The 19,012-nt window shown below is 39.6% G+C and overlaps 1 protein-coding gene across 6 annotated transcripts in view; it reads right to left on the minus strand.

Moving 5' to 3' along the window:
- TANC2 (tetratricopeptide repeat, ankyrin repeat and coiled-coil containing 2) overlaps positions 1–17,400 on the minus strand; it is a 435,131-nt gene extending 417,731 nt beyond the window's left edge. For all 6 annotated transcript variants that reach the window (XM_032266054.1, XM_032266053.1, XM_032266051.1 and 3 more), the window contains exon 1: positions 17,290–17,400. The gene's annotated coding sequence lies outside the window, so the exon portion shown is untranslated. The remainder of the gene's footprint in view (positions 1–17,289) is intronic.
- Positions 17,401–19,012: the final 1,612 nt, after the last annotated feature.

A 19,012-nucleotide genomic window follows, 5' to 3' on the forward strand; every position in this document is an offset into this window, starting at 1 on the left:
CTGGGAGTGAGTCTTAGGTATCCAGAGGTTTTCAAAGGTCCCCATTTAATGCAAAAGCATCTGCATAGGATATGCCACAGAGTTGAATGGCTAAAATAAATCAATGGAGGAGAGGAAGTCAGGAAGCCAGAGTATTGCATGTTGAGTATTCCTTACCCAAAATGCTTTGGGCCAGAAATGTCTCAGATTTCAGTTTTTTTCCTGATTTTGGCATGTATGTACCACTGAACATCCCAAATCTGAAACCCCAAAATCCTCCAAAGAGCATTTACTTTGAGCTGTCATGTCAGCCACTCAAAAAGTTTCAAATTTTAGAGCATTTCAGATTTCAGATTTTCAGATTACAGACAACCAATATGAAAATCATCTGTATGGATCCTGAAATCACCAATAATTACATGACTGGAGTAGCAGGAGAGAGCCCAGAAGAAGTCTAGATGCCGCAATAAGAAGCAAACAGGACATCTCTGTTCCCAATAGGAGGAGCTACCACTAAAGAACTCTTCAGAGCTAAGTTTCAGGTAGAGCAAGGAAATGGAGGTATTATTTATAGAAGAGGTTAAAAAGAAATGGAGTTTTACAGATGACTGACAATAAACTCCAGAAAGCACAGACGAAAGGTTTCAGAGTCATACAGTGGTGAAAACTGGAGTCAGACAAGAGAGATGAAGGAAAGAGAAGGTTCAAGCCAAACTAGTGAAGGAGAATAAGACCAGGAAATCTCAGAAAGCAAGCTGCCTGTTATTTATTTATTTATTGAGACAAGGTCTCACTCTGCTGCCCATGCTGGAGTTACAAGAGTGCCAACATGACTCACTGTAGACTAGACACTCCCAGGCTCAAGCTATCCTCCTGCCTCAGCCTCCCATTTAGCTGGAACCACAGGCATGTGCCACCATACCCAGCTAATTTTTAAATACTTGACAGAGACAAGGTCTCGTTTTGTTGCCCAGGCTGGTTCAAACTCCTGGCTTTGAGCAATCCTCCACCTCAGCCTCCCGAAGTACTAGGATTACTATAGGCGTGAGCCACTGTGCCCTGCCTTACCACATTTTTTAACACTACAGAAAAGCAAGAGAAGAAAAAGCTTTGTAAATGTAGAAAATGCTTTCCTAAACCCAACCATATTCTAAAATATTTTTAAAATTTATTTCAAATAAAAATGAGTCACAGGAAAGTATCAAGGTTAATCCCATACAAAGCTACATCCCTACAGACAATGAAGGCATGCCAGAAAGACATGCCCATATAACAGACCAAAACTGTTGACAAGCTATAAATAAAAGATCTTAACAAAATGACACAAGACATAAAAGAAGAACAAAAATAAGAATCAGGCCGGGCGCGGTGGCTCACGCCTGTAATCCCAGTACTTTGGGAGGTCGAGGCGGGTGGATCACGAGGTCAAGAGATCGAGACCATCCTGGTCAACATAGTGAAACTCCGTCTCTACTAAAAATACAAAAAATCAGCTGGGCATGGTGGCGCATGCCTGCAATCCCAGCTACTCAGGAGGCTGAGGCAGGAGAATTGTCTGAACCCAGGAGGCGGAGGTTGCGGTGAGCTGAGATCGCGCCACTGCACTCCAGCCTGGGCAACAAGAGCGAAACTCCGTCTCAAAAAAAATAAATAAATAAATAATAAGAATCATAAAAACTCAAAATAAGATGACATAACTCAGGAATGAATATATAAAGGGGAAAAAAAATCATTCCAGAAGTGAGGACAAGAGTGAATAAAGAGATAATCCCTTAAGAAAAATAGAAAGTTAAAAAAGAGGAAAATTTTAAAACTCAAAAAGAAAAAGGATTTGAACAAAAATAACAAATACTGAAGACAGGCATAAGAAGATTGAACATAACAGCAAGAGGGGGAGCCCCTGAAGAAGAAAATTAAAGCAAGGAACACAGCAAAGAATAAAAACAGTAATTCAAAATAACTTTCCTGAAATTTAAAAAAAAAAAAAAAAAAAAAAAACCTTAAGCTACATTTTGGAAGAGCACAATGTGTGTCTGAGAATATCAACTCAGAATGATCAATTACTGGAATGACATATTAAATTTTAAAGAATTAAGTTTTTAAAATTTATTATTAAATTATTAAAATTATTAAACTTTAAAGAATAAGACCAAAAAAAGAAAAAACTGGGTTCAGAAAGGCGGAAATACAGAACTATAAAGACAGGAATTACTGGCAGCATTGGGTTTCTCAGGACATAAAAGGGATAAAGTATACAATGAGATTGGACCTGAAAACCTCAGGGCATATAAGGATGGTAAAATTGCATGTACAGAAGACACTTATAAAGAAAGAAGAATCAGATTTTTCATCTGTACAAAAGGCTTGAAGACAGAGGTATAACATGTATATTCTGTATGAAAAAAGGGATTATGATTCATGAATACTATGTCTGGTCAAGATACCTTTCACTAATCAAGATAAAAGGCATCTTCATTTAATAATGACTATGAAATTATGTCACATATATTCTGGGAAAATTATTCCAAAATTTTATCAAATGCTTTCCTGGCATCTACAGAATCAACATGGGGCTCTTTTTTCCAGTCTCCATCACTCCCAGAGTTGCAGCCAGCAGTACAGATACAGCCAAATCTAAGAACAGTATCACAGAAGACCTGTACTGAAAACGGCACAGAAATGGCTTCAAGACATTCAGATTCTAAGGAATGCATAATTCTGCCAAGAAGCACAACAAAAAAAGTCCTCAAAAATATTCAGGCCAACATTTCCAAGACAATGAGCACCTAGACGGAGGCCAACAAGGTGCTCATCAAGCCCAAAGCAATCAAATTGGCACTATGAAAAGGTATCAGCCCTAAACTGGATATCACCCACACCATCCATCCCAATCTCTTTCCCAGCTGTCCATACTGTCAACATACTAAGCTTCCGCAACCTAAAGCCAGTGATAAGGTCAAGGTCAAGGCACAGGAGCCATAGAGTCCCCCCACTCCAAAGACTCCAGAATAAAGACTTTTGTCTATCAACTTTTAAGACCAAAGAACTGCATAAAACTTGGACTGCTGTCCACATGGGCAGGTATCTCCCCGTGCTTTTTTGTATAAATACAATACAAAGCCCCTCTTCCCACAAAAAGAGAAATAATTTTTTATTAGAATTTGTTAATAAAATATTTTAATATTTTAATGTCCTTTCCTTCCTTGAATAAACTCTACTTGATCATAAGATTAAGTATTATCTTCTAAACACTGATGGATTTATTTTGCTAATATTTTATTTCAAATGTTTGCTCCTCTAGTCATAAAAGTGACTAGAAGAAAAAGCTTTGTAAATTTAGGAAACGCTTTCCTAAACCCAGTCACATTCTAAAATATTTTTTACATTGATTTCAAATAAAATAATGATTTATTTTAATCTTAATGACATTAAGATTGTTTCCTTTTTTTGCTGTTATAAACATTATTTGTTTATAATAAATGTTTATTATGAATAAACATTGTTTATAATAGCAAAAAAAAAAAGGGGAAACAATCTTAATGTCCATCAGTTGAGAAATAACATAAATTATGGCACAATGTACTATAAAATATTATTCAGCTTTTTAAAATTAGAGTTCCATTTACTGAAGTGATAGCCATGATATATTGTTAAATGATGTTTATGCATGCTACTAAGCAATAAATACGATCCCTATTTAATTAGAAAAACAGAAAGCCTGTATATTTATATGTATACGCTTATATATTTTTGAGCAAAGAGAAACACATTGAAAAATATTCCTCATCAAAGTGTTGGTTAATGTCAGCTACTCCAAGGAGAGTAACTGGAGAAGGAAGAAACCTGCAGAGAGAGGAAAACATTAACTTTTCCTTTAATGACTCCTAGAATTTGTTCATTTTAGTGGTTGCAAGCAGATGTATTACTTTCATAATAAAAAAAAAAATAGGTAGAATGTTTGGAGATAGGGGAGAAATACCCCAGCAGCCCATTGTAAGTAACGACAATGAACATTTGTTGACAACCAATAAATGCCTACCTTTAACACATCCAAAGACAAAAACAGAATTAAATTACTTAAAGCAAGGAGAAGACTCATTATGAAGTTATTTTAAAATTCAAAACAATCCATTCTGGAACCAAAGTTGCATAAAAGTAGTCTTTCCCAAGTACATTAAGTGAAATGTCTTCAGGATGAACTATTCTTTATTTTATACGTAGCACAAATTTATCAGTTTATAAAGACCAGGAAAACTAAAGACGAAACTAAGAGAAAATGAGTCAAGTTCATTTAAAGAAAAATATTCAATAAGTAATTATACTAAACATACACAGATTAGCAGAAACTGACAAAGTGCTGGAGAAATAATTGAAGCTTAGGGAAAAATGAGATTCTAAATAGTCAGCTGATCATCTATACTACAGAAAAAGCAGCAAATTTTTCCAATGATTATGTAAATACATGTCCTTTTTTTATTAAGTAGGTAGACATAAAAAACAAACAAACAGACAAACCCTCTGAGCAGTCCACCTTGACTGACTGTCACATACGATGTTTTTAAAAAGAAAAATTACAAAAAGCTGTCAACCTGGGGCTTTGGCTGGGGGTAGGGGTGTAAGGAGCAAAGTTCAATTTATTATTCACAAAAAAAGATGTTTGTAAAAGTTAAAACTGTTTACCTAAAGTGAAAAAGGTTGTCAGGGGCTCATCTCAAGAAACACTATAGTTTTATATTTTATAGGAAGGATTAAAATTAATTTTTGTCAAGTTTATAGCATTCAAAAGAAATAGTCCAAAAAATGCACAATAGGAGTTGGCCCATTAGTATCTGAGTTTTTTGGTTTACAGTTATTCAAAAACTGTTTTTCTCAGCTATCAAATATTTTACAAAAGAAAATTTAATGATACAAATAAAATAATTAATATCCAAACTACCATGGGTTTCTAAAATGCCTTGCAAGGCTAAAAAGGAAATCAAGACAAGATAACAAAGAAAAGCTGCAGTGACAATGCCAGTAAAAAATTGGGAGGAGCTGGTATATATCGAGAAAGAAAAATCTAGGACACTTTCCACAGGCTAATAAAAATTACCATTTATTAAGTACTAGACATTGTCCTAAGGATTTTCACCAAGATTTTCTTTTATTTCATCATATTAAAAACCCAGCGAGATAGGTTTTTGGACCCTCATACAATTAGTGACAGAGCAGTAATTTAAACCCATTTTCATGATTCAAAACTCATAAAGTCATATTCTTTCCAATATACATTGGTATCATTGTTGAATTTCTAAACTTCTTACAACTCAACAACAGAATTGTCATCCTATAATATGGAATGTCTGAATAACAACTTTCAAACAAAGTCTCTGGGTCTCAAAAAAAAAAAAAAAAAAAAAAAAAGCCCTAAAAAGGAAAAGCTAAGATTCTCTGACCCTGAAGCAGAATTTGGGTATATGTGGTTGGATGGTTATTTATGTGCTTTAATAAGTCTTCAATCCACAGGCCTACTAGAGCTATTTACTTTCATTCATAATAATTCACAATCCCAGGGAGCCCTACAGGATTCCATGGAATTTGAACAGAAATAGAATTATAGAGTACAACAAATATTTATCAAGTTTCTATAACCTACAACCTAACTAGCTATGCCTTAACAAATTGCAGCAAACAGAACTAGAAATCGTGGAATTCCTCTACCCTTCCACTTAATGAAAGATTAGGAATAAAGGGCTAAGAAGTGACTACCTTTATTTAGGCAGAGAGAATTTTCTGAGATCTGAGATTTGAAGCTGATTCTCCAAGCCTAAAATAGGTAAATCACAATCTCTACATACCCACTCTCATTTCCAAGTTCCATAACTATAATCTACTTATAAGGCTGGCTTAGCAGGGGGATTTCCATGGCAATGAAAAACTGGTGCCACGTTTCTTAATGTTGCCAATCTTTATAATCAGCTATGTCATCATATGATAATGCTAGCATGGTATTACAGACAAGGAAATAAGAATGGCTACCTGGTCCAAAGATCATCCGTTTGGAATAACAAAGTTTTCCATTATTATTGCTTATGTACATTTCTTTATGAATTTTATGTCTATAAGACTTGCTGATATTTATGAAAAGGAATATATCAATCACTGCCTTGCTTTTCATAATACTTTACCACATAAAGGAAATAGTAAAACCTATCAACATTGGCTTAACTGAACGTTAGGAAGCAGCAAAGATTAATAGTATGCTACATTTTTTAAAACTATATTTTTCCCAGGGGTAGGAAAAATATGTAAGACACAGGATTCTGAATTACAATTTCAGCTTTTAAGGAAGAATATAAACTTTCCATCCCCAAATGAAAGACAACAGCAGTAAAATTAACTGCTTATACATAGTAGGTAGTCAATAAATATTTAAATCAATGAATGTGTTAATACACTCCATAAAAATCCCCCAGTTTTTCCAACATAACTAATACAACTCAACTCTTCAACTTTACACACAAGGTGTCTGCCTAACAAACTAATACACAAAATCAAGACTTTTTTAAATGTAACAATGATCTTTTATTTTAAAATACACATATGAGAAACTGAGATCTGAGCAAAGAAAAACACTCTACTACTACATGCTGTTCTCCAAATCCCTCTTCACCTGGAATACTTATTTTAAAAGAAAAAAAAAGGCATAGAATCTTAAAACACACTTTGTGAGAAACTTCTTCAGTGTTAGATATAATAAGGGTGTCATCAGAAGGTACAACAGGGGCCTGTCATATAAATCATTATAAAAGCAAAGTGGCCAATCTTCTCAGTAAATAGAAGGAATTATGCCTTGCAAAGCCCTTCAAAAAAGTAGTTGGTACATCTCCAACTTGTGACTTTCACTGAACACTTAATGTAATAGATTAAGGATGGACAAACTTTTTCTCTAAAGAGCTAGCTAGTAAATATTTAGGCATTGCAGGCCATATGGTCTCTATAGCAACTAATAGTCAACCCTGCTGCTTCACCCAAAAACAGCAATAGCCAATATGTAAATAAGTGAATATGGCTAAGTTCCAAAAGAACTTTCTTTATAGGCACTGAAATTTGAATTTCCTCTAATTTTCATATGTCACAAAGTATTATGCCTCCTAACCGTTTAAAAATGTAAAAACCATTCTTAGTTTGCAAGTCACACAAAAACAGACAATGGGCTGGATTTGGTTTATGGGCTATAGTTTGGCAACTCCTGCACTGTAGAAAGAAAATCATTTGGCTAAAATCCACACAGAGAACCTTCTCATCTTCCTCTTGCCACCAGGAAACATAAAAATGAACAAAATCTGGTTTATCTTTCAGGTTAGTTTTAGTTACAGTCCAGGACTTACTCTGAATAATATTTTAGATGGTGTGTGTATGTATACTTCTCTAAACCTACCTCCTGGTGCCTAAAATTTTCTCTAATTCGACGGAGAGATCCAAGGTGGCTGATTACTAGCAGCTCAGGATTGTAGCTCCCAGTGAAAGCACAGAGAACGAGAGGATGCCACATTTTCAGACAAATTTTTGTTGTTCACGGACCAGGAGATTCCCAGCAGAGGAGCCCCACGGGTCGCCAGCGTGACTCTTGTGGCTGGTGCAGCGGTTCTTGGTGCAGAATAAACGGGACTGGGTCCACTTTTGGTCAACGTTTGGAGCTCCAGGAAGGCAGAGTCACATATGCAGCTGATTGACAAAGGGACTCAAGAAGGAAGCCAGACTGGAGATTCCCAAGCAGAAAAGCACCACAAATCTTAACGCGGCTGTTTTGGCCGGCACAGTGGGTTGCTCAGATTCTGGCGCTGGGAATCAACAAGTTGGACGTCCACTCAGAGACCTAATTTGAAAGTCGGTAATTACAAAGACGACAGGTGGATGAATTTACAATGATGGGAAGAAACCACCGTAAAAAGGCTGAGAATACCCAAAATCAGAATGCCTCTCCCTCTACAGGGGATCACAGTTCCTCATCAACAAGGGAACAATGCCTGATGGAGAACGAGTGCGTTCCATTAACGGATTTAGGCTTCAGAAGGTGCATAATAAGAAACTTCTGTGAGTTAAAAGAACATGTTCTAGCCCAATGTAAAGAAACTAAGAACCTTGAAAAAAGGTTTGACAAAATCCTAATGAGAATAGACAATCTAGAGAGGAATATAAGCGAATTAATGGAACTGAAGAATACAATACGAGAACGCGGCAAAGTAGGCACAGGTTTTAACAGTCGAATTGATCAAGCAGAAGAAAGGATATCAGAGGTTGAAGACCAACTTAATGAAATGAAATGAGAAGACAAGATTAGAGAAGAAAGAGTAAAAAGGAATGAGCAAAGTCTCCAAGAAATATGGGACTATGTGAAAAGATCTAATTTACATTTGATAGGTGTACCTGAATGTCATGAAGAGAATGAATTCAAGCTGGAAAATATTCTTCAGGATATTATTCAGAAAAACTTTCCTAACCTAGTAAGGCAGGAAAATACTCAACTTCAGGTAATACAGAGAACACCACAAAGATATTCCTCAAGTAGAGCAACCCCAAGACACATAATCGTTAGATTCACCAGGGTTGAAATAAAGGAGAAAATTCTAAGGGCAGCTAGAGAGAAAGGTCAGGTTACCCATAAAGGGAAGCCTATCAGACTCACAGCAGATCTCTCAGCTGAAACCCTACAAACTAGAAGAGAGTGGGGATCAATATTCAATATCCTCACAAAAAGAATTTTCAACCCAGAATCTCATATCCAGCCAAATTAAGCTTCATAAATGAAGGAAAAATAAAATTTTTTGTGAACAAGCAAGCACTCGGATTTCATCACCACCAGGCCTGCTTTGCAAGAACTTCTGAAAGAAGCACTATACACAGAAAGGAACAACCAGTATCAGTCATCCCAAAAACTTACCACAAGGTAAAGAGTATCTCCATAATGAAGAATCTATAACAACTAATGGGCAAAATAGCCAGCTAGCATTAAATGACAATATTAAAGTCACAAATATCAATATTAATCCTAAATTTAAATGGATTAAATGCCCCAATCAAAGACACAGACAGGCAAATTGAATAAAAAGTCAAAACCCATCGGTTTGCTGTATCCAGATCCATCTCATAAGCAAGGACACACAAAGACTCAAAGGGTTGGTGGAAGACTTGCCAATCAAATGGAGAGGAAAAAAAAAAAAAAAAACAGGAGTTGTAACTTTTGTCTCTGACAAAATAGACTTTAATAGTAACAAAGACTAAAAGAAACAAAGAAGGACATTACATAATGGTAAAAGGATCAATGCAACAACAGGAGTCAATGATCATAAATATATACGCACCCAATATAGGAACACCCAGATACAAAAGACAAGTTCTTAATGACTTATGAAGTGACTTGGACTCCCGCACAATAATAGCGGGAGACTTTGACACCACATTGTTAATATTCGATGGATCAACGAGATAGAAAATTAACAGGGACATCTATGATTTGAACTCAGACCTGGAACAAGTAAACTCGGTGAATAATTATAGAATTCTTCACCCCAGGTCCACAGAACATACATTTTTCTCAGTATCATATTACACCTATTTTGAAAGTGATCACATAATTGGAAGTAAATCACTCTTCAGCATTTGCATAGCATTTCACAGACTTAAATGAAATATTGGTTGGCTGTTTGTTTGTTATTTTCTTCCCTTATTCCTTCCTGTCTCCACTGTTAAGCATCATTATTGGCATAAAAGAGGTTTTTAATACCTACTTTTTGATTGCATTCCAGCCTGGGCAATAGAGCAAGACTCCTGTTCTCTCTCCCACTTTCTCTTTCTCTTTCTTTCAAAAAAAAAAAAAAAGTCCTGTTCTCTCTCCCTCTTTCTCATTTCTTTCTCTTTTTCTTTTCTTTCTTTTTTCCCTTAAAAAAAAAAATTTCAATCACAACCTAAAAAAAAAAAAATTTCTCTAATTCCACAATAAGAGATGAGGTTTCAAAGGCATAAGTGAGATAACTGTCAACAATCCTTACTCAGTGAGTAGATAATGAGCACCTACTATGTACTAACTATGCTGATGCTGAAAAGATGAAAAGTCATAATGCCTGCTTAAGAGCTCGCACATTAGCGATGAGCCAGCCATGTTAAATATTTAAAATATGTTAAGACCGGGCATGGTGACTCATGCCTGTAATCCCAGCACTTTGGGAGGCCAAGGTGGGCTGATCATTTGATATCAGAAGTTGGAGACCAGCCTGGCCAACATGGCAAAACCCCATCTCTACTAAAAATACAATAAAATTAGCTGGGCATGGTGGCACATGCCTGTAATCTCAGCTACTTGGGAGGCTGAGGTAGGAGAATCACTTGAACCCAGGAGACAGAAGCTGCAGTGAGCCAAGATGGTGCCACTACACTCCAGCTTAGGCAACAGAGAGAGACTCCATCTATTAAAAAAAAAAATGTGGTGACAACTACTGTATACCAGGTGCAAGGGGGGACTAGATAGAGAACATCATGCCCAAGCCTGCCTGGGGGAGTAAGCAAAACCTTCTGCACTCAGAAGACACTGTTTGGCTAAGGAATGATGGCTGTGAAGCAGTTTGCCCAGAGAACAAAGGAGAAGGCAGGAGGAGTCCATGAAAAAAAGAACTTCATAAAGAAAGGCATGAAATGGTAGGAGAATACTACATACTAAAGGAACCACACATAGTTTACTAATCGCTGAAGCACTCTGAAGAAGAAAGTGGCAGGCAATGAGTCTAAAGAGGAAGCAGGGACCAGGTCATTAAGGACCTTAAATGGTTTGCTAAGGAGTTTCCATTTTATCCATCCAGTGATGAGGAGGCAGTGAAAGATTCTGAAGAAAAAAGTGACATAATGAAATGACTATTTAGAAAGATCACCCTGGAAGCAATGCAGAGGTACCTATGGAAGAAAGGTACACAAAGCTAACAAAAACACTAAAAATGTTTCCTCAGCAACTGGATTTAAAAAAAAAAAAAAAAAAAAAAAAAAAGCCGGGCGTGGTGGCTCATGCCTGTAATCCCAGCACTTTGGGAGGCCGAGGCGGGTAGATCACGAGATGAAGAGATCGAGACCATCCTGGTCAACATGGTAAAACCTCATCTCTATTAAAAATACAAAAAATTAGCTGGGCATGGTGGCGCGTGCCTGTAATCCCAGCTACTCAGGAGGCTGAGGCAGGAGAATTGCCTGAACCCAGGAGGCTGAGGTTCGGTGAGCTGAGATCGTGCCATTGCACTCCTACCTGGGTAACAAGAGCGAAACTCCGTCTCAAAAAAATAATAAAATAAAAATAAAAATAAAAACACACCAACAAGATCATTCTCGATAATGTAACTACTCAGTTTAAATGAATGACATGCGACTCTCTTAAGTTCTGATAAGCAAAGAAAGGAGTTTAAGATGTGGTATATACCATGTAGTGAACAAAGGCAGAAATTGATATTAAGGGGAAGAAAAGGCATAATCAAACACCAACATAATTATTTTGCCTCTTAAACTTCATAATATTTACCTTCAATTATTCAAGGGCAAACAGAGACTGAACATAACAAGATACTTCATGTGTGGTCACAAAACGAGCAACTTAAATGACATATCCATAAACACAGCTTTCACATGATTTACAAAGATTTTTTAAAATAAACTGACCTAATAAATTTGTTTCCATAAATAACTATGGTATTATAGTTACTCTGACCCTTCTAGAAAAAGAAAGGTCCCAGAAACTTTTTTTCACTAATTGCATAACCTGCTTTAGCTTTCTAAAACTCAGACCCAAAGTTCTTGTTCTCCATCTAATATTACCTTGAATCTTAAATAATCAAAGTAAAATGTCCTCTGAAACAGTGGTCCCCAACCTTTTTGGCACCAAGGGCCAGTTTTTCCAGACAGTTTTTCCAGGGGGTTGGGGGGCAGAGATGGTTTGGGGATGAAACTGTTCCAATTCAGATCATCAGGCATTAGATTATCATAAGGGACATACAACCTGGATCCCTAGCATGAGCAGTCACAATAGGGTTCCAGCTCCTATGAGAATTTAAAGCCGCTGCTGATCTGACAGGAGGAGGAGCTCAGTCAGTAATGCTGGCTCACCAGCTGCTCACCTCCTGCTGTGCATCCGGGTTCCAAACAAGCCACGGTGGCCCAGGGCTTATGGACCCCTGGCCTAAAAGAAAGAAAAATGGTCAGGCACAATTGGCTCACGCCTGTAATCCCAGTACTTTGGGAGGCCAAGGCAGGTGGATCGCTTGAGTCCAGGAGTTCAAGATGAGCCTGGACAATAGCGTGAAACCCTGTCTCTACAACAAATACAAAAATTAGCTGGATGTGGTGGCACATGCCTATAGTCCCAGCTACTCAGGAGGCTGAGGTGAGGATCGCTTGAGCCCAAGGGACGTAGGCTGCAATCAGCTAAGATCACACCACTGCACTCTACCCTGGGAGACAGAATGAGATCCTGTCTTTAAAAGAGAAAGGAAAGGGAAGGGTAAGAGGAAGGGAAGAAGGAGATCGCTGAGTAGGAAAACATAGCTCTAGTCTTTAAGCTCTTGTTTTGTTTTTTTGGGGGGGTTTTTTTTTTTGAGACAGTCTCACTCCATGGCGCAATCTCAGCTCACTGCAGCCTGGGATTACAGGCACACACCACCACGCCCAGTGAATTCTTGTATTTTTAGTAGAGACAGGGTTTCACCATGTTGGCCAGGATGTTCTCAATCTCCTGACCTTGTGATCCGCCCACCTCAGCATCCCAAAGTGCTGGGATTACAGGCGTGAGCCACCACACCCAGCCTAAACTCTTCCTTAACCTATTTCTCTCCATACCTTTTCAAGAAACTCATCAGGGATATACACTCACCATCACCATACACACATCTCCTCAACTCACTTTTTTTTTCACCTTAAACAATCTTCATCTAATGCAAGTTACTACGAAAGACACTATTCAAAGAAACCAAGTGGTAGTTTTCATGGTATTATAACGAAGTCTAAGCTATTTATTTATATAGTATATTTACAGAATGCCTTTCCCTCAAAATAATCACAGCATTTGATGACTGCAGGCGCATTAAGCAGATACAGCAATGCTGAGTCTTAATTCATTCACAAAGAAAAACAAGTCCAAATAATTAAACTAGCTTCCAAACTATTTTATAATATTTGTTACCTTGATCAGACTAGTACTAGAAGAGTAAACAGTACTCTGCAACAGCTTGTTCTAACTCCTTGAACTAAAATATGCATATTGTACTGTCAGTAAAAATATCCCAGCTAACATTGGTGATTCTGAGTAAGTTCAATCCAACAACACTCAACTAGTGTGCCCAATCAGAGTGTCTCAGACCTAATTTTAATTCTGCTGTAAAAGGAATATGACAAGGAGAGGATTTTCTTCCATTTCTTTTATGCACACTTGTTCTACCATATACTCAATCAGTACCAATTACCCCAACAGTCCCCTTTGAAACAACTGGATTAGCGTACTCCTTTCTAGGTTCTCCTTCCCTCTCCATTCAAAATAATTCATACGGAGTCAATTAAGAAATACTCAAAGAGCAAAGGCAGTTATGGGGAAGAGAAGAAAAAGGAGAGCTAGCATGGGACACTCAAGAATCCATGATAGGAAGAGGGAAATAATCTATTCATGTTTAACAATGTTAGTAAAATCAAAATTTGCAAACCAAATTAAGTTTTACAAGTATGCTAAAATGAACTACCAACCAGTAACCAGTACAAATACAGAGTCTGAGTCTATAACAATTTATTAAATATATTAAATTACATAGGCATATATCCTGAATAAGTTTTAGCCATAAGCAGATTACATTGAATTCCCATATCAACAAATGCATATAAAAAAGGAAGTGTTTGGTTACATGAGATATGCAATTCACCGCATAATACGGAAAGGTTTCTGTTGAAAAAGAATGGCAGAAACAGTTTGGCTAAGAGAAGAAAATAACTATTATAATTGTGAAAGATAATGTTCCATTGCTTAAACTGCATAAAAGGCCTATTAAGTGTTGGCTGCATTGTTAGTCTACATATTTCACATTTTTATAAATATTTTGTCATAGGTAGTCAATATCTTATAAAACAATGTTTAAGTGTGAGAAAAATCTGAATAAACATTTGTTGACATTAGAAGTAAAATGTACATATGCATCCAATCCATTTGTGCTAATTATGGTACTTTTTAATATAAATGAAAAAGAGATCATAAAAATGTGAGTAGGTAGAAAAAAATGTCATAATTTAGCCTTAATTTCCCTACAGAAAATAAGCAGTAAAGGTTTACTGGTGCTCTTAAAGAGACTGTGTGTCTGTGTAATGCGTATTTATATACACACTATGTACACACACACTATATTAAACTACTTTAAATTAACTTTTTACCTCTAAAGTTCCCTTAAAACCAACCACCATCACAAATATTTCCTTAATCATATAAAAAGTACTGATGCTCCCCTACACATAATCCCAGAATTAAAAAACAAATGCCTAAAGAAAAATGTTCATAGTGCAAATAACTGTATCTTTTGTATATATGCAGGCTTAACATTTACATGAGTTGTCCAGGTTTATCTACATCTATAGTACTTGCTTTATGATGGGCACATGCATTTTCAGTATGCCTTGTCAATACTAACTTGAGTGAGAGAGCACTATAGCCTATTGACGAGGAGCACAGGTTCTGGAGCTAACGTTCCTAAATGGAAACTTAGCTTTTCTACTTCTTAGCTATATAATATTAGGCAAGTTATTTAACTTCTCTGTGTTTCAGAGTCTCATCTGTAAAACGGAAATAACACTACATACCTCATAGGGTGTTGGAACTGATTAAAACAATGTACAACAGGACTGGCGAAGAAGAGGTGCTGCATAAATGTGAGCTGTTACTGCTAGTACAGCTGACCCTTGAACAACGTGGGCTTAAACTGTACTGGTCTACTCATACACATTTTTTTCAAGCGATACAGTATTAATGGGATGCAAAACCCGAGTATACTGAGGGCTGACTCTTCCCTACACACGGGTTCCGCAGAGCAACTGCAGGATTTGAACATGTGTGGATTTTGGTATATGTGGGGGTCCTGGAACCAATCTCCTGTATACAATAAGGGAAGAATGTAGTAGTAATAGTACTGCACCCTCTTCCTGAACATACCGAAAACATTCTTAAGCAATTTGAATTCCTGACTAAAATCAAATGCCACCAATATTTAAAATAGTCATCAAATCTGAGACCTGATTAACAGTAAGTTTAAAGCCCTGCAACCCTGAAGAAAACAGGTGATTCACAGATCTGCATAACTACTCTATCAAGAACAATCTGAGAGGCCTGGTTCCCACAGTACAACTATCAATTTCTTCCCTTACACAAGGGGGCAGTGATAACAAGAAAAGAATCGGGCTCTGTAACACCTCTTCCTACAGACAGTAGGGGGTGGCAGTACATATGGCTTACAGTCAGAACAAAACAGGAAGACCCACAGAATTCTCTTTATTCTCCTCTGGCCCTTTCCTCCGTTATTCAGCCCCAACAGCGTCTCAAGGTAAGGGACATATCTACAGAAAAGACTAAAACCCTAAATTAACCACCAAAGAAAATCCATTTTTGCCTTTGAAGCAAATGATCCCTCAATGACTGAATTTGGATCTAAGGGAAAGCCAATCAGTATGAATTTTCAGACTATCTGGCAAATTACTATAATGAGAACAGCATTCACACATGTAATTTAATTTCTTTACAAGAATTTTAACATAAAGCATTAAAATTTCATCAATAATTAAGTACATTCTAAGGAACACATCTCCATGTTTTTGTTTCATAGTATATTAACACTCATTATATGTATACATGTAAGTTACATTAAATAGATCATGGAGTTGTCTTTTGTTACTTCTGAAATCCCAGCTATGTTCTGACATCCTCTCAAAACAGATGTTCTTAAATGGAAGTCACAACGTTTTGCAGCATGTGGGTAATGTCATATGTATGTACAATATACATGTACTGTACATGTATCTATATATAGACATAAATATCTAGATACAGAGGGGAGAGGGAGAGAGTGAGAAAGGGAATGTTTAACGTTTTATTTCGTGCTCACATTCCTAAGAGGATCTACCTGGGAAATGCTGCAAGAAGCATTTCACTGACACTATCCACGTTGTTGCTTTTTATGCCAATTTACTGTATTCAATTTTTTTTAATTTCACCATCCCAACACTAAGAACATACAAAAATATTTTACTACTACCGTTTTCTGTAATTAACCATTGTGACAGATACTGGCTCCAACCCCTGAAAATGTATCCCTTTTGTTCACCATATTGTTTTGTTTTCCTCATTACAGATATTTTCACCTGTATAAAAATCAGGAAAAGGGCACATATGAAAAATACTTCCCTTTGCCTAATGATCTTGAACTCATAATTATGGTCAAGCCGTTTGGGGTTTTGTTTATTAGTGTCTTTTCCTGGAGAGGAGCAGAGAAGAGAGTGAAAGACACCCGAAACACCAAATCTTCTTCCCAATGTTAATTATCATTGTGTATGTTTTGTGAAGACCATTTTAAACATTTCACACCTGGAAGTGAAGACTGGATACAATTGTACCAGTGCTCTACACGCTGACAGCAAAACCTGGAATTATTTTAGCCCTATTTTTTCTTTCCCATCTCAAAGCCAGACACAATTTTTTCTTTCACGTGGTTACTTTCTCTACCTCAAAAAAAAAAAAGCTCATAGCTCTTCTCGATTTCCCATGGCAAAATATCTAGCAACAAGCTTTATTAATCTTTCATTATGCTACACCTCCTTTCCCAGAAGAACTATTAATGCCGCTAATAACACTTCTACCATGAATCTGAACGCCACACAGGCCAGCCCACCCTGTCCCTCACCTGGCACATTTCACAACTACTTTTATGCTGCATTCTGGGGGCACATTTTGCAACTCGTTCTGCACCACATTGCCTGCCACGTTTAGCAATCCGCCTCGCATCTTATCCTGGGTCCCCGTCATCTGGAGACGCTCTAGGTACCAAATTCCATGACACCTTCGGTGACAGCCAAGTGGCGACCCCAGACGCCTCTGAAGCCCGCCTTGGTGTCACATTCGAAGCCAGCCTTCCCCACGCCTTGGACACCGAGGCACTTCGCTGCCCATTTCGCCGTCTCCCCGCTCGCCCCCGCCCCTCTCCCCGGAGCCGAGGCGGTGGAGGCGAACGCCCCTGTCACCGAAGCGACCTCTCCTCGCCCTGCTCCCCGGGCCCTTACCTGAAGCTCTGAGGGGCTCTCTGCACCTCCGGGTCAAGCCCCAGTCCCCGGGGTCTCCTCTGAGGACCGCGCCGCCCGCCGGCGCCGCCCGCGATTCCGGGAGCACCTCGCTGCCCTCCAACGCCCCGCGGCGGGTCTGCGCCCCGGAACAGCGCGGCGGGGCCTCGCAGCCGGCAAGTGCAGCCCGCGGCGGGGCTCCTGTCAGCGGCGGCTCGAGGGGCCAGCTCTTGTCCCTCGGCTCGGCTCGGCTCGACTCGACTCGGCGGCAGCGGCGGGCGCCTTGCTCCGCCTCGCGCGCGGCACAGCCGGGAGGTGAGCGCGAGGGGGATGGGAATGGGGGCGGGGCCGCCCGGAGGAGGCACGGAGGGCGGCGGCGGCGGGAGGGCAGCGCCAGCGGCCGCGGGCCGGGCGCTCGGAGCGCTCGGAGCTTCCTCCGCAGGGCGGGCGGCTCGCGCGAGGCGGCTGTGCCAGCGAGCCCCGCTGGAGCAGCGCGCCCAGCAACCCGCGCCCGGCCGGCCGCTCGCTAGCGCCGCCGCCGCGCTGGGGGCGTCGCACCCTCGGAGGCCGCCCGCAGCCCCGCCCCCTCCGGGCCGGGGTGGGGAGGGGCGCGAGCGCGGAGGGAGCGCGCGTGCGTGGGGGCGCGTGCGTGGTGGAGCTAGCGCGCCCCCGCCCCTTCCACAGCTTGGGGGTGGGGAGCGGCTGGAAAAGGGAGTGGGGACGCAGCCATCCTCAGTGCGGAGAGACGAGGCCCTGGCTCTGGCGCTCTGGGAAGTCCTGGCATTTCTCGTATCCCCGAGGGTCTTGGACTGGTGGGTGGTATTTGGGGGGGCAGGGGGAGGAAGCTAACTCAGTAACTGACAGGGCCCTACATAGTTGGGCTCCGCCCCCAGGGGTGATGTCACTCTCGAGGTGGCTGCTGCTGTCACGTGCGCCCACTTCAGGGCCTGTCCTCCTGCTTTGATGACCAGAACGTTCCCCTAGATCTCCCCACTTCGGTCACCTCAGGCACATATCACTGTGGGAGTCCTCGAAGGCCCCGAGTGTCAGTTATTCTTTCCCGGATTCTCAATGGTAGTTTGTAGACGGCTTCAAAAGGCCACGGTTGGATGTGGGGAGAATCAGAATGAGAAAGAAAAACAAAACAGCAGTGGGGTTGTGGGGGAGACCGAGAGTGTTATTTAGAATAATTGCTGAAAATTCACCAACCAGAGCTTGCGAGCCTGAGGTAAAATCATGGCGCTGCTTCTGTCACTGTCAGGTTGGCTAAGAAGTTAACATGGTTTTAAGAGCTGGTCGGTAAGGGCGGGAAAGCCACAACATTAATGCCTCGTCGACGGATATTAGGTCATATTTCACCCGCCACGTAGATTTTCTTCCACTCTATGCTTTCCCTCTTATGATAAAACAGCAAGTCGACTGTGGAAGGTATTTGGGACATAAACATCTTTGAGTGCTGCAAGATGACGCGAATCAATCACTGTTACCAACTCTGCCTGGCTTGTCTTCCCTTCCATAAACTGAGATGATCTTTCGTGGTCATCCAACTTCTTCATCAGATGGCATGATCGCAAATAGATGCACCAAATTACATCAATCAAGGAAGCTCTGGTCTGTGAAGCTTCCAAGGTAGAGAGGTTTGTTTGGTAACAGCACTTTGAATCTACCCCATCCCGTAGCAGTTCATCCAGGAGTTTCTTCAATTTTAAAAAATTAGTCTTAACTT

Source organism: Sapajus apella, unplaced genomic scaffold (assembly GCF_009761245.1).
Source record: "Sapajus apella isolate SASKATOON/1434 unplaced genomic scaffold, GSC_monkey_1.0 scaffold153, whole genome shotgun sequence".
NCBI classification, from domain to species: Eukaryota; Metazoa; Chordata; class Mammalia; order Primates; family Cebidae; genus Sapajus; species Sapajus apella.